Consider the following 16,795-nt stretch of genomic DNA (forward strand, 5'->3'; position numbering starts at 1 on the left):
TTAAACTTCTATTGAAGTTTTGTTCTTCATTTGTGCAAGTCTTTACTTTTGTAGCATTTTTGTTCCTCGCTTTTGAGGGGATGTGTGGCTTTATGCTTTATTCTTTGTACTATTATGCTCTTGTAGGTTTTATTTTTTATTTATTTATTTTTAAAAATTATTGAGATTGTTTTAAGTTTTCCATATTATTAGTAATCAATTTAGATCCATTCTTCAATCATGCTTTTCTTTTTCTTTTTTTCTTTTTTTTTAAGGTTATAATGTGTGGAATAATCTTGGTTATGTTATGGTTTATCTTTTCAGAGATCATTATTGTTTATCCAGTATTATCGCTTATGTTTATCTCTTGTGATATATTGAAATTTAGAGAGAAATTCTCTTGAAAGTATTTTCCATTGAACAGATAGCTCAATTTCTTTTATTCTAGTTTTTAATTGGTACGGTGTGGTCGTATCTCACATTCGAAACTAGTACAACCTGCATAACTTTGTATAACAAGGGACATCAAACTGTAAAAAAGAACTTTTATTTTATTGCAACCTCTAGCATGTCTAGAGGTGTTGAGGTGGTGTGTGCACAACAATGTGAAGGCAGCTATTATACCTACCGATTGCCATCCATTAGTTCAGAGTATTAACGAAAGGAAAGCAATGGAGTGGGATATGGAACACCTTTTGATGGATATATGTTGTTTTTGTAAACAGTATGCATGACTAAACCAAGGTACCTAGACTAAGTGCAGGCTACATATATGGCTACATTTGTCTGCATATATTTTCTAGCTCTAGCTTTAATATGTTTGCAAATTTCAACTTGAATAAAAAATCTAATGGGCACTAATTGGGAATTAGTAAGCGTGCTTTGCACGTGGCCAGTAACGCCCTGAAAATTGGGCATATCAATTTATGCAACAAAACCCACCTGATAGACAAACACATATATATAGATAACTAATCCATACACCCATTTCCATTAAATCCCAAATGTCAAATACATGTTGTTTACATCTCAATGCCCCAATTCCAATCCCAAGCATGCATTTTATAACAAATATGAAATGGAAACCAAACAGATAATAAGTGCCCTACAGGCTTACAAATTTATCCAAGAACATTATTGGTTACACAAAATGGAGTTTCAACTCAACACAAATACAGCCCTGGGCTTACATTCAACAAATAACAATAAAACAAAAATGAAGCCTTAGCTCCGAGTCCTCCCAAGTCAATGCCTTGTCGGAGGCATAGCACCTGTACCTGAAATGATTTCCCTTATAGAGTGAGCCACAGCCTAGTAGAGATATACTACACAACATATGAACAATGACAAGACTAAAGAGGAGTATGCTCATGCCATGCTCATGATAAAATAATTTCTCTCTCTTTTTATAAAGCATGCAATGCTGAGATGCAACAACAAATATAAAACCATTTCCATTTTAAACCATATCTGTTACATGAATACGGGCCCTGTGAATCTCTAGGTGAGTGTTTGCAAGTAGGCCCTAATGCACTACCACTGTCATTTTTACCAGTAAATTGGAAGGCTCGACACCTAATCGCGCGGTTCCACACCCCCTACCCAGTTTCACCAAGTATTTATCTTTTCGCAAATAGATACATTTCCAAACATTTATCAAAAACAGATACATTTCCAATGAAATGAATGTAATGAAATGCCCAATGCAACAAATGAGGAATGTGGTTCAATTTATCTAAGTCTCATGCATTTCTACAACAATCATGACTATCCTCCACCGATAGTCCAAAACAGATATTTCTAAACAGATATTTAAACAATTAAATTCTAAACATTCCGATAAATAAAATCTATTCCACATCTCATCAAATATGAACAATTACACTAGTTTTCATATCACAATCACATTCGGTAACCTCTCAAGGCCCATTTCTAACCGTGTCGGTTTTATTCTAATAGATACATTAAGCAAAATAATTTCGTTAATGCCCAAGAAAATATCATTTTCTTTCCAAACTCATTCTCCAACCATTATTCAACTATAACATCATATTTTGATCAAAAGTCCCCAAAATTAAATGTAATTCCTTTGTTTTCTTTAAAAATGCTCTTTTGGTCACAAACTGGTAAAAATTTCAAAACCAATTGAGTCGAAGTCCGTTTTTGTTCAAATTTAAAACATAACTCTTTCATAACCTTACAAACATATTCCAAGTTTACACTTTCGCAATTTGGGCATCAACTCTTTATTTTTCGCAAAATTTCCCTTTTAAGCAAATAAATCATAAATTTTCCAAAAATTCTAATTAAATTTTATACAACTCTAAACTCCATATAATCAAGTAAAAGTTCATAAAGAAGTGTAGGAAAAATCCCTACCTCAAGCCAAGAAGCTTTCAAATTTTTCGGCAACAGAAATTAAATTTTCGTGGAGCCAAACGACGCATTTTCCGCTTTCTACATTTTGATCCAAAGCACTACAATTTACAACCCCAGCAGAACCTTTGTCCTCGGGGCTGGGGAGATGAAACAATCACTTACATACACACCCTGCATCTAACATAGCTGACACAGTAAGTTTGGCCCATATAATATCTCAAGGTCCAAGCTCATGCGAATCATCAAAACTAGCAGCCAATGCAACCATCCCACTAAAATCAAGGTCATCCATCTCCAATCTTTTAGTCCTGTAACTCAGATTTAACTACTGCATCTCATCACGAGAGATGTAAAACTTAACTCTCTCCTTGGATAGAATAATATATTCTTCCTCACCATCCTCATATGAAACATGATGTCGATCGGTCTCTACATTGAATCCAATCACGTGACCAGAATACCAATAACCATCCAAAGGCCAGTAAACCTTGCATTTTAATCCAATGAATTTCTTCAAATCAATACCATCGAAACTCAACCCATTTGGGAGTCATCAGGGTTTTTGCAATTCCCCAAAGCACAATGACGTTTTCTTTTTCGACTAATGTCGGCATTGTTCGTATCATAATTTTGATTCAGAGACTCTCCCACTCGAGGCTCATCGAGTTGGTTCAAAGAGCTCAAATCAACGCCTAATTTAACAACGTCACTGTCACCAAACTCCATCTTCCGCTTTTTCTTCTTAAGTTTCTTCTTATCCTTATTTTTCTTCATCAATTCCAACCCTTTAAAATGATCAAACTGATGTAATGAAGAATGAATTTATCAAGTAACTCAATTGCTCTAGCCTGCGAGTATAAACAAGAACTTCCAACTCAGACCAACCTGCTTTGGGCTATGGTGACTGCTTTGGCTATTCTCCCTCTCCACAAACACACACTCACTCACTCACTCACTCACTCTTAAAATAATATACACCACTTGAATGCGTAAGGATCCTCTAGAGTAAATCCCTGCAGTGATCTCGTAAAGTGTTTAATCCAACGGCTGAAAATAAAACTCACCAAAATGACATCGTTTTGGTGAGTAGTTTGAAAAAATAAAAAAATTAAAAAAATTCATTCATTTCAAAACATCGAAGGTTCCTACAAATGCAAATTTGAAGCATTAGAGAGAGAGAGAGAGAGAGAGAGAGAGAGAAGGGCTGAGAGTTTCCCACCCCCGACGCGCCACCGTCACCGTTACCACATTGCTGGGTCGCCATACTCCAACAAATTGAAGGGAAAAACCACAGGTTCGTTCATCCTCCAAACTTCAAATATTAGGGCATTGATTCCAAAAATTAGGGGAAAAAATCACAAAAATATGTTCTTAGGGTTTTGATTTGGGACTTTTGACATGATTTATTTCATATCTATGCTTAGAGGAGCCGAATTGTAGATGATTGGAATCATCAAAGAAATTTATGAATATATATATATATATATATGTGTGTGTGTGTGTATCTGTATGTAACTAGTTATTTGTATTTAGGTATATAAGATAGTAATGGAGAGAGAGATGGTGTTGAAATCAAGTTTTCTGTGGTTGATCATAGTGGTTCATCCTCTGAGCTTCATTTTTGTAAATATGGAAGGTGTGCAGATGTTTACACTTTTTTTTAAAAAAAAAAATTGTGTATGCAAATGGTAATCTTGATTATCTGGTTTGCATAAAATGGGCATTTTCAGTTTGGAATACAGAGGAATGTAAGAGAATGATATATGTAATTAAGTTTGTTTTCTTTGGCATTGATTAATGTCTATTGTTGAACTATTAGAAAATGATAAATTCAATGATTTTGTGATTGTTGATCTTTGTTTAGTGCAATAGATTCTTGGATGTTGAATGAGAAATGCTATATATTTTTGCAGCCTTTTGTATCAGCCCCTTATATTAATATTGAACCATTGTTCCTTGTTTAGAAATAGTTTTTTAAGGAAATCAAATTATGTACCTGTGATATTAAACAATTAAAATAAAAGAAGTGGTGATTGCAGTCCCCTTCTTGAATTTATATATCTGCACCTATAGGAACTCTTTATTATACAATTTAATTTATGTTCTTAGTTTGGGTCCAATATGCACGAATGAGGCCTTGAAACAGAATACATCATACAATTAATAACATAATAGAAGAAATGAGATCCTATTGAAAAATGTAGATTGATTGGATTACCATTTAAAGAAGAGATTTCACAAAAGCTAAAACAGCCTTTGCAACAAAACAGAAACAAATAGACTGAAATGAAAAAATAAGAGGGGAAAAATGAGAGAAAAAATAAAATGTGTTGGAATTGTTACACCTAATTTTTAGGAAATATTGGGGTAATTTTCTCATAAATTATGAGTTAGTTTTTAAAGAAAAGGGAGTTTAAGATTTGGGATGAACTAAATGTAGATATTGGTGTTTCATTGTTGTTTTTTTGTTGTTCCATTGTTCTTGTCTAGATATTAACATTGGTGAAGAAGGCTAATTTGATCTCACCTTTATAATATGTTGTTATTTCAGGTTAAAAAATGTCAACAACAAATGCATCTATGAGTGACACTAGTGAAATTCAGTTTAGAAATCGAAAATGTCGTTGCGGGGTAAGAGCAGCATTCAGGATTTCAGAGTCAAAGGAAAATCCAGGGATGGTATACTTTGCTTGCCCTTCCAACAACACTGATGGATGCGGTTTCTTTGAGTGGTGGATGCCTTTACAAAAGCAGCGTGAATGGTTAAAGATGGTAAGGTAGGAAATCGACGAAAATTGTAATATCAAGCCTTTAGTTAGCGAACTAATTGTATCCAATGATGAGCTGAAAGAGGTGGTTACAGAGTTTTGGATTTGGACTTCTTTTGTCAACTAAATATTAAGTGTAAAATTGTGGACTTGAAATGCACAATGTGGTAATGTTGGTTGTGTAATGTTGTTGTAATGTTAAGTGTAATGTTGATTTGAAGTATAAGATTGTGTAATGTTGTTGTAATGCTGATTGTGTAAATATTAAGTGTAATGTTGATTGTTGTAATGTTGATTGAAATGCACAGGTCATGCCTTTGCTTTGTTTGTCAACAAAGAATGGTTGCTTTGTTTGAAATAATGGTTGCTTTGTTTGCCAATCAGCACCATTTGAGCAACATTTCAGAGCAACATGTCAACAAAATTTCCAACAACATTTGAACCAAAATTTCATGAAATTTTTTTTGCAAAATTCTAACAACATTTAGCAACATTATCAGCATTATTTCAGCAACATTTGAACCCAAATTTCAGCAACATTTCAAGCAAAGTATCAGCAAATTTTGAAAAACAGTTTCAGTAACATTTGAACAAAAATTTCAGCAAAAATTGAGCAACATTTCATCAAATTTTCAGCAACATTTCATCAATTGTTCAGCAATATTTCAGCATTATTTCAACAACATTTGAACCCAAATTTCAGCAACATTTCAAGCAAAGTTTTAGCAACATTTGAACAAAAAATTCAAAAAAATTTCAACAACATTTCATGAAAGGTTTTCAATATTACATATCCAACAAAAAAAAGTCAACGCTAAGATATTGACATGTGATCCACATGCCCATGCCCACGGCCACGACCATGACCACGACCACGACCACGACCACGACCACGACCATATAGTACCTGAAAAAAAAGAGGAAAATAATATTACATCAAAGGAACCATAAAATAAAATGGAACTTTAAATGAATGAATGACAAAATAAAAGAGGAAAGGTGAAAAATAAATTACTTCACTACATGTGGGACTATTTGAGGCTTGCGAGTCATAACCGCTTGCATTGTTAAGCAATGCTTGATAGGTTCCATGGACGGAATACATCGATGGCATTGAAAAATACATATTGTGGCAAAGAAAACTTGGCTGCAACAATAACAAACACATATCAATTTAAAATGATAATAGTCACCTACGAATAGATAATAAAACTTCTTATTAAACTAACTTACATCATAGGCAGGATACATAAATTGAGACAAAGAAGCCCTAACTTGAGGAATACTCGGCGAGAATGGAGGAAGTTGAGGAGCACTTGAAAATAAAGGAGCTGACTGAGGAATACTCGGTGAAAAACCTGTTCTAAACATATGTAATAATAAAAAAAATAAGATAATCAAGGCATGCTAAGTGCAATAATAAAAAAACCTGTTCTAAACATATGTAATAATAAAAAAAATAAGATAATCAAGGCATGCTAAGTGCAATAAAAAAAAAACCCTGTTCTAAACATATGTAGACTGAAATTTTGAAAACCTATTCTAAACATATGTTGACTGAAGTTTTGAATTTAACTACTTAATAGACCCATACAAAAAAAAAGAAGAAAAGGAATTAGTTTTCATTTCATCCAGGAAACACCTAAACTATCTATAAATCTATATAATATATATATATATATATAATCACAATGAATACATGTTCTAAACAAAAAAACCTGTTCAAAACTTGTGTAATAATCAAATTCTCCATATACATACCACAGGTTGTTCTAAACCTGTTCTAAACATATTTTGAATTTAACTACTTAATAGACCCATACAAAAAAAAAAAGAAAAAAAAAAGAGAGGATTATTTTTCATTTCATCCAGGAAATACCTAAACTATCTATAAATCTATATAATATATATATAATCACAATGAATACTTGTTCTAAATAATCAAATTCTCCAGGGATTGTTCTAAATCTATATATATATATATATATCTAAACTACTGTGTATATATATATAATGTATAATGTATATATATATTATCACAGGGATTGTTCTATAATCAAATTCTCCATGTAATAATCAAATTCTCACTGTATAATGTTGAGTGGGAAATTTATATGAGAAGTGGGCCAAGCTGGGTAATGGGCCGTTATGGACCACAATACGGAGGGCAGAGTAAAAAGGCCTTGAAGATTAGTCCGGTCCCAGAGCCTTGAAGTTAGTCCGGTTCCAGACGACCCTAAAGTTAATCCGGACCCAGAAAACCTAGTGTTATCTCGGTCCGGGAGAGTACTACGGGTAGCTCGGTCGCCAGGATGCCGCACATAGAGTTAGTCCGGTCACGGTATAGCGCAGCTAGCTCTATCGGACCTAGCTAATGGTTAGCACGGTCTAAGCAATACTAAGGTCAACGCTGGGAAAACCGTGGTAGGAGCAGTAAATGGAAGAACCGAGGTAGAGTTATCTCGGTCTAGTCTGCGGCTTAGCATAGCCATGCTTACCTTGGTCATGTTGAAGTCTGGCCATGGTAAAACCATCTCACTTGGTTTAAGCAGTGAGGGGGGTGCTGAAGGATAAGCATTATCTTTCAGGAGTATGAATCCTAGGAGGACTCCACATGAAGGAGTAAGAGTCCTATTAGGATTGTGCCACGTGGAACCTATAAAAGCTCATAACATCACCTATAGAGAGGTAACACACAACTTTGGTTCTCAAATACACAGAGCTTTTTGTCTTTGTCTATTTTGCTGACTTAGGCATCGGAGAGGTATCCGGCACACACTCGCTGGCTAGCTTACGTTTGTGTTTTCAGGGAGTAAAACGACGACGTACAGAGGAGCGCAGACTTGATCAACAGGATTATACGGGAAGAATATTTCGTGCCTGTACAATTGGCACCGTCTGTGGGAAAATCAGACTAGAACAAAACCTCTTGATCAAGCTTTTCCTCTTTAGAAGCAATGGCACACAACAAAGATTTGCCGCAGTCCGCCATCGACGGACAAACACCAGAGGGGGGTGCAAGGCGCGACGGCCTACCTTCTATCCCTCCCATGGCGGACTTGGAGCCACAGCGAGAAAATCCCAAAATGGATGCAAGGGGGAGGAGGCGGACTAACAGCCCCTGTCACTCTCGTTCACGAAGTCCTGACAGACAAAGGCGGAGGATTGATCCTTAAGTTCTGGAGGACCGCGTGAAGGAGTAAGATGAATTAATAAGAAAGATAGCGGCAGACATGGAGGCCATGAAGCGCCAGATCAAGGGAAAATGGGTGGCGACAGGAGAGGGGCGTAAAGGCAATGCGCCTCCTCGCCACTCAGAAGATCGTAGTAGGCATACTATGACTTCGCAAGCAGAGAAGCCTCAGGACGAGCGACACTCAATCAAGGACTTCCAGAACTCGTTACTCTAGGTCTGAGAGAACAAGATCATTAAGGTCTTACACAGAGGGAAGTACCTATCGGTCCTCACACACGCACCATACATCATCCAGGCAAACGGAGTTACCCAGATCGTCGGACTTACGGACTGTGCTTGAAGAAAGGGTGCGACAGAAGGAGGATGCTAGGGCACGCGACCCACACAGAGTTTCAGCCCTTCGGCAGTTGGCTCCTCGGACGCATGGAAGCGTCGAGGTTGGAATTCCAGCACCACACCTTGCCTACGAACCAACAGATAAAGCATTGGCAAGACTACATAGTTCGCCGTTCGTTCCCGCGATTGAGAACGTATCATTACCCTCAGGCTTCATCCAGCATAAATTTACCATGTACGAAGGGAAGACAGACCCTTACATGCACCTAAGCCACTTCCGCCAGGTTATAGCGGTATATCGACGAAACGAGGCTTTGATGTGCATCCTTTTCCCATCAAGCCTTGGTGACCTAGGCTTGACTTGGTTCAAAAAACTTCCAGAAGGCAGCATAGCCTCCTGGGCACAATTGGCGGAGGCGTTCGTAACAAGGTTCAGAGCGAACAACAAAACTCCGGTAGAAATTGATCAATTACTCTCCATCGACATGAACGAAAAAGAGTCATTAAAATCCTACAATAGCCGCTACTGGGAGACCTTCAACCAGATTGGGGGCTGCCCCACCAATCTCGCCATCGCACAGTACAAAAGAGGCCTTCAAGTCGGGTACAGACTAAGGGACTCAATCACTATGACACCGCCTTTCACGATGGAGGCCTTAATGAAGAGAGTGTACCAGCACATTCAGGTTGAAGAAGATGGCGCCTGTGCTAAAGCAAAGTCTAGCATGACGGAAGTACCAGATAAAAAGACCGCGGCAAAGGTCAACGCAGTAGAACGTCCGAACAAAAACGGACGAGGTAGGCGGGACAACGGAGAAGACCGGGATAAAAGATGGTTAAGAGTCCGCACTGCCATTACCACGGTATTCAAAAAGCCAATCTACCGGATTCTAAGCGAGATACGCGATGAACCTTTCGTTAGATGGCCTGTCAAGCTAGGAGAGGCTCAGAAGGACTACGACGAAAGATCACGGTGCACCTTTCATAAAGAAAAGGGGAACCGCACTGAAAATTGTATGCCATTGAGACAACATCTGGAGGAGTTTGTGGCAGCCAGTCACCTGGATAAGTACATTGAAGGAGGGACACAACCAGCCCCCCAGGACCACAATAACCCCAATGGAATGCCAATTGATACCCCACCTCAAGGTGTGATCAATGTGATACATGGAGTATTCGAACCTGAGCGTGTATGCGAGCTCAGAGGATCGATCAAAAAGGCTGAGCACTTAAGAGAAGTACTAAGCGCTTAACCTACCATCAAAAAGGGGAGAACAGACCCTACGAATGTCATCTCCTTTTCAGACAGAGACTTGGAAAGAATATATTGCCCTCACAACGATGCACTGGCCGTCACCCTCCGCATCAAGGATTACGACGTCAAGCGAATTTTGATACACCAAGACAGCTTGTGTGAGATAATGTACTACGACACCTTCAAACAATTGAAATTGGAGGACAAAGACTTGGCACCAGCTGTGTCCCCCCTGATCAGATTCAACTCAATGCCAGAGTGGCCAGTCGGCAAAATTATCCTGCCAGTCAGGGCAGGAAGCGTGACAAAACAAGTGGAGTTTTGGGTATTAAAGGTCCCTTCCACTTACAACATAATCTTGGAAAGAACATGGCTACATGCCATGCGATCTGTAGCGTCATCCTACCATCAAGTAATGCGGTTCCCCAACGAAGTCGGGGTAATTGAAGAGGTCTTTGGAGACCAGATTATGTCCAAGCAATGCTTTGTCACGGTTAATGGCAGCCGCGCTGCCAAGGGATATGTTCATTCGGTGGAAGAACCTGAGAGCAATGAACTCTTCGCAGATGTCGGCAAAGCAGCTGATCAAAAAGCGGTGGAAGACTTGGTAGAGGTAAGAATAGATGAAAAGAACCCGGATAAGTTCTTTTTGCTCGGATCATCATTGTCCAGCACTGAGAGATTAGAGGTCTTGGAATTCTTGACCTCTAACATCGAAGTGTTCGCCTAGACACCCTACGACATGCCAGGCATTGATCCAAACTTCATCTGTCACCAACTCAATGTCCACCCATCCGCCAGACCAATCATTCAGCGCACTCGCAGATCGACACTTCACCACGCCGAGATTGTGGCGGAAGAAGTGGGAAATCTGCTAGAGGCAGGAGCTATCAGAGAGGTGCACTACCCTAAATGGATTTCCAACACAGTCGTGGTACCAAAGAAGAATGGCAAATGGCGTGTCTGCGTCGACTATAAGACAGTCAACAAAGCATGCCCAAATGACAGCTTCCCCCTACCACGGATAGATCAATTGGTAGACCTAACGGCGGGGCACAACCGACTTAGCTTTCTGGATGCGTACAGAGGCTACCATCAGATCGCCATGTACGAACTAGACCAGAAGATCACGTCCTTTACAACTCCAAGAGGACTGCATTGCTACAAGGTCATGCCCTTTGGCCTAAAGAATGCAGGGGCAACATTCCAACGGATGGTCACCAAGATGTTTGAACCATTGTTAGGAAAAACAATGGAAGCTTACATCGACGACATGGTGGTCAAGAGCAAGGATAAGAATGACCATCTAAGGGACCTAGGTGAGATGTTCCAGATTCTGAAAAGGCACAAGTTGCGCCTTAATGCATCCAAGTGCGCGTTCGGTGTAGGATCTGGCAAATTCGTGGGCTTCCTAGTGACCAACCGGGGTATCGAGGCAGACCCCACCCATATCAAAGAAATTCAGGATCTGGAAAGGCCTAACTCCGCAAAAAAAGTGCAGCATCTCACCGGCATGGCAGCTGCACTCAACCAATTCATTAATCGGTCATTAGACAGACTACGACCATTTTTTCAAGCGTTAAAAGCCAAGTTCAAGTGGGACGAAGAATGCGACTGCGCATTGGAAAACTTGAAAGAATACATGTCTTCTCCACCACTGCTTGTCACCCCAATACCTGGAGAAGAACTCTTCCTGTACCTGGCAGTCTCTCAACACGCAATTAGCGCAGTGTTGGTGCGTGCGGAAGGAATCCAACATCTGCCCATCTATTATGTCAGCAAGACATTGCTAGGTGCCGAAACAAGGTATTTGCCACTAGAAAAACTGGCCTTAGCCTTAATGATGGCATCATGGAAGTTGTCATACTACTTTCACGCCTACACCATAGTTATCCTCGCAGCTTTCCCATTAAAAGCTCTGTTTGAAAGGGCGAACTTTTCTGGGAGAATCTTGGAGTGGGCAGTAGAGTTGGGACAATTCGACATCAAGTTCCAACCCAGAACCTCGATAAAGGCCCAAGCTTTGGCAGACTTTGTCGTAGAATTTACCCCAGGAAGTCATCATATCTGCCCAGTCGACCTGGCTGACACAACCGAACTAGGGATAGAAGTTGACGCCGAAATAGCGCAACCCCTGGTGCAGGATACTCAGTCAGACCCCATGGCAGACCAGAGTAAAGACAGCAAGGAAGAAACGAACCAAGCTACATCGAGCCAAGACTCACCAACAAATAAAGACTTAGTACAATCAGATAGCGAGGGACAGACAGCAATCATGGACCTTGAAGAAAACACCAGCAACATTCTTGACCCCACGACATCATCTGATCCCTCCACTTGCTGGAAGTTGTTCGTTGGAGAGATGTGAAAGCTCTTTGTGGATGGAGCATCCAACCGGTATGGTGCAGGACTGGGCATAGTCCTCATCTCACCAGATGGCCTGGTTGTGGAGCAAGCAATCAACCTTGGCTTCCCAGCCTCAAACAATGAAGCAGAGTATGAAGCACTTCTTGTAGGACTCAAATCAGCATTCTACATGAAGGCCACCGAACTAATGGTCTACAGCGACTCACAGCTGGTGGTAAACCAAATTTCTGGTGACTATGAAGCAAAGGATGACAGGATGGCCAAGTACCAAAAATTGGTCAGAACAGAGATCAAGAAATTTGAAATAGTAAGAATAGAACAGATTGGCAGGGAGGAAAACAGCAGAGCAAACGAACTAGCAGGCTTTGCGTCAATGGCAGATACATCCATCCCTCACCCACTACTAATTGACTACCTACCGAGACCAAGCATTGAGGACCCCGAAGTAGAAGAGGTGTGTTGCACCAAATTAGGCCCCTCATGGATGAATCCCATCATACTGTTCTTAAAAGATAGTGTCTTACCGGAAGAAAAGAAAGAAGCCAACAAAATTAGAGCAAAGTCACAGCAATTTTGGCTCTCCCCATCTATGGCATTGTACAAAAAGTCATTCTCAGGACCTTATCTAAAGTGTGTCCACCCCAGCAAAGTAGAAGCATTCTTGTTCGAAATACATGAAGGGGTGTATGAAAGCCACCAAGGAGGAAGATCGTTAGCTTACAGAGCCGTTTCACAAGGATACTGGTGGCCATACATGCAGGCAGACTCCGAGAAGTATGTGAAGAAGTGCGAGAAATGTCAGAAGTTCGCATACCAAATACATCAGCTGGCCAGAGAACTCCTACCATTGACCAGCCCATGGCCCTTTGCAATGTGGGGCTTGGACATAGTAGGACCACTTCCAACAGCACCCGGAAACAGGAAGTTCTTTCTCGCAGCAACAGACTACTTCACAAAGTGGGTGGAAGCAGAAGCATTGGCATCAATCAAGGAAAAAGTGTGAAGAAGTTCGTCTGGCAGAATATCATTACTCGATTCGGCATACCTAAAGCCCTGATATCATACAACGGCACCTAGTTTGATGGCAGAATCTTTAGAGGCTTTTGTGAAGAATACAAAATAGAGTTCTACAATTCTACACCGACATATCCCCAAGCCAACGGCCAGGCAGAAACGTCAAACAAGGTCATCTTGGATGGACTAAAGAAAAGGTTAGAAAGAGCAAAAGGCAAATGGACTGATGAGCTTCCTCATGTTTTATGGGCTTACCACACCACACCTCGACGATCAACAGGAGAAACACCGTTCTCCTTAGCCTATGGCATGGAAGCAGTAATCCCGTTGGAAGTTGGCCTCCCCACAATTAGAAGTGAAAATTTTGATCCAGACTTAAATGGAGAAGCCATAGCATTGGACCTCGACCTCGCCGAAGAAAGAAGAGAAAAAACACTAGTCCACATTGCCTCATACCAACAAGAGTTATCCAAGAAATACAACAAAACAATGCATCCAAGGCAATTCAAGATTGGAGATTGGGTACTGCGCAAAGTGATGGGAAACACCTTGGTCCCAGGAGATGGCAAATTGGGGCCTAATTGGGAAGGACCTTACAAAGTGGTCGGATTAGCTGGCAAGGGGGCATACCACTTAGAGGATGAGGACGACAAAGCAATTCCCAGGCCATGGAACACTGCCAAATCTCAAACTATTTTATTTTTAGCTTTTCTTCAAAATAATTGTAATTTTTCTTTTCCCCAATAAAACAAGTAGTTTTTTTTTCAGCATAAGTGTTTTATTCTGTAAAATTTGTTTTAGTAAGTTAGGGGCATTGAAAACATGGTTGGCTGGAAAAACCAACACCCTTCCTAAGCCCAGGATAAGGATCCAGGCTGTAGGACGTTTGGTCGAAATACCCAAACACTTTACTCTAGGTTGGCTGGAAAAAACCAGCTTAGAGGTTGGCTGGAAAAACCAACACCCTTCCTAAGCCCAGGATAAGGATCTAGGCTGCAGGACGTTTGGTCGGAATACCCAAACACTTTACTCTAGGTTGGCTGGAAAAAACCAACTTAGAGGTTGGCTAGATTAAACCAATACCCCTCGTAAGCCCAGGATAAGGATCCAGGCTGCAGGACGTTTGGTCGGAATAACCAAACATTTTTCTAAATTGGCAAGAATAACCAATTTAGAGGTTGGCTGGATTAAACCAACTCTTAATACTCTTTTGCCGAAGAAAGGATATCGACTAAAGAGTGGTTGGCTGGATTAAACTAACTCTTAGTACTCTTCAGCCGAGGTAAGGATCTCGGCTAAAGAGTGGTTGGCTGGATTAAACCAACTCTTTGTACTCTTCAGTCGAAGTAAGGATATCGACTAAAGAGTGGTTGGCTGGATTAAACCAACTCTTAGTACTCTTCAGCTGAGGTAAGTATCTCGGCTGAAGAGTGGTTGGTAGCTATAATTAGATTGCAAGATCAAGACCAAAATAAGTATCTCGGCAGGTGAATGCTGTACCTCATCCAAGACTTCGGTTAGAAAGTAAAGTACAACCATGAAGATCAACCGAAATAAGAGTTGAACAAAAAGTAGACTTCATTGAAAATTCAAAAACAAGTACAAAAAGTGGGGCCTCAGCCCGGTTACAATTTGTTTCCAAAAAAAAAAAATTTACAAAGTCAGTTAAATAGATCGTCAAGATCGGCATCAAGATCAATTCTAAGACCGGTTTCAGCTGGCAACACAGTCTCGGTTGGGAGCACGGTTTCAGTAGGCAGCTCATCAGTCAGGTTCTCCACCACTGGCTCCAATCGACCTGACTGATCATTGACAACCAAGGTATCATTGGGCACGGTTTCTTCTTCCTCATCTGATTCTTCAAGGAATTGTTGTTGAACGGTCGCAGCATACTTCGCCATTGAGCCCGGTATGAAATATGGTGGAGGATTGTAGACCTCGGTATCTGATTGATGACCGAGTTGAGTCACAGCCGCCCTCCAACCGCACTTGAAGAAAAGGTCCTTTGCCGCTTCACATTGCTTAATATAAAGGGCTTCACCTTCCTTAAAACCGCGGGTCTCAGCACCCTCCCGTTTCTTCTTTATCTCCTTAATTTCGGCTTTCTTATTTCCTTCTAGTTTAGCAAGTTCGCGCAAATATTTGTCCTTGATCACAGCGACAGCTTTTTGTTTTTCTGCTTCAGCCGAGCTAACAAGACCGGCCAGACGACCGTTCTCGGATTTTAGCTCGGCTAGCTGCTTCCTAGCCTCTTTTAGCTCGGCTGTTTTTTCAGTTACTTCGACCATGGCTTGCCTTGCTGTTTTTCGGAGCTCCAACACACGCTTGTGGGCAATTTGACTCTTTTGCATGGCCTGAAGAAGAATGGAAAGAAACTAATGACAAGACCGAGCAAAAAGTTAGAAAAATTAGAGAGATCAGAGGGGCTGCTTACCAAGATCATTGATTTCGTTGCAGACCGGATGGCATTGAGCTCGGTCAATTGGTTGTGATGCTCCATATCAGGGGGCAGACATACACTGTTAGCCAAATTAAAGGCTAGCATATGGTCTTTATTAGCCACCACCGAGTCAGTATCATGGATAGCGCGGTTTTGGAAAGACATTTTTGGAGCCCATTTGGAGAAGCTAGCCCGATCAGAACGCTCCGGCTAAGGGCTCGGTGGAAGAGTGGTTTCAACTTCATCAACAAGGCGTTGCTCGGTTTGGGTAGTCCGGGCACGCTTGTTGGGGCGAGATGAGGAGGGTTGTTGAGATGGAAGAGCCACCACGGTCTCTTGAGTTTGGGTGGTTGGTGGTACTTCGGTTGGGTGTGTTTCGGTTAGGAGGGCCCTCACTCTGTTCCTCTTCGCCATCTCTTGTTTAGCAGTAGTACGGACTAGGTTAATTTGTAGCAAGGTTGGATCCAGTTCAGGCGATGCCTCCAACAAAAAGTCTGTTACTCTGGCTTTTCGTCGACTGCTATATCTGTATGTCGGTTCAAAATTGAGCAGCTTGGCCGAACTTCTTTCAGGATACCGTAGTGCTGCACGAAGAGTGTTTAGGTTAGGATAACTGTACAGTGACTTGAGGTGGGCTGAGTCTGCATAAAGAAGACAACTGTCAGTTCGGTTCAGGAACAGGAAACCGAAATAAAAAGAGGCATGCAATAGAGCCGAGGTAATTATACCGGTGGTCCCTTTATTTCAGTTTATTCGGTCACCAGGAATCTGGGCTTCTTGGTCTTCAAAGTTTCCAGAAACCCAGAAGAAACCATCATCGTTCAAGTCTTTATCCGGTGTGTCCGTTATTATTTTCTCTCGACGACAGCGTATTCTTAGATAATAGACCCAGCCATCTTCTTTTGATCATATTGAATATTGATGAAAGAGTTCGGCTAAGCCGAGGTTAATGCCAGCTCGGCGGTTTAGCTTGGCTATACCATTTATTATACGGTATGAGTTTGTGGAAAGGTAAGTTGGGCATATCCTAGTTTGCCTAAGGAATTCACAAAGTAAGGGCT

Source organism: Camellia sinensis, chromosome 1, assembly GCF_055761805.1.
Source record: "Camellia sinensis isolate YWXY chromosome 1, ASM5576180v1, whole genome shotgun sequence".
Taxonomy (NCBI): domain Eukaryota; kingdom Viridiplantae; phylum Streptophyta; class Magnoliopsida; order Ericales; family Theaceae; genus Camellia; species Camellia sinensis.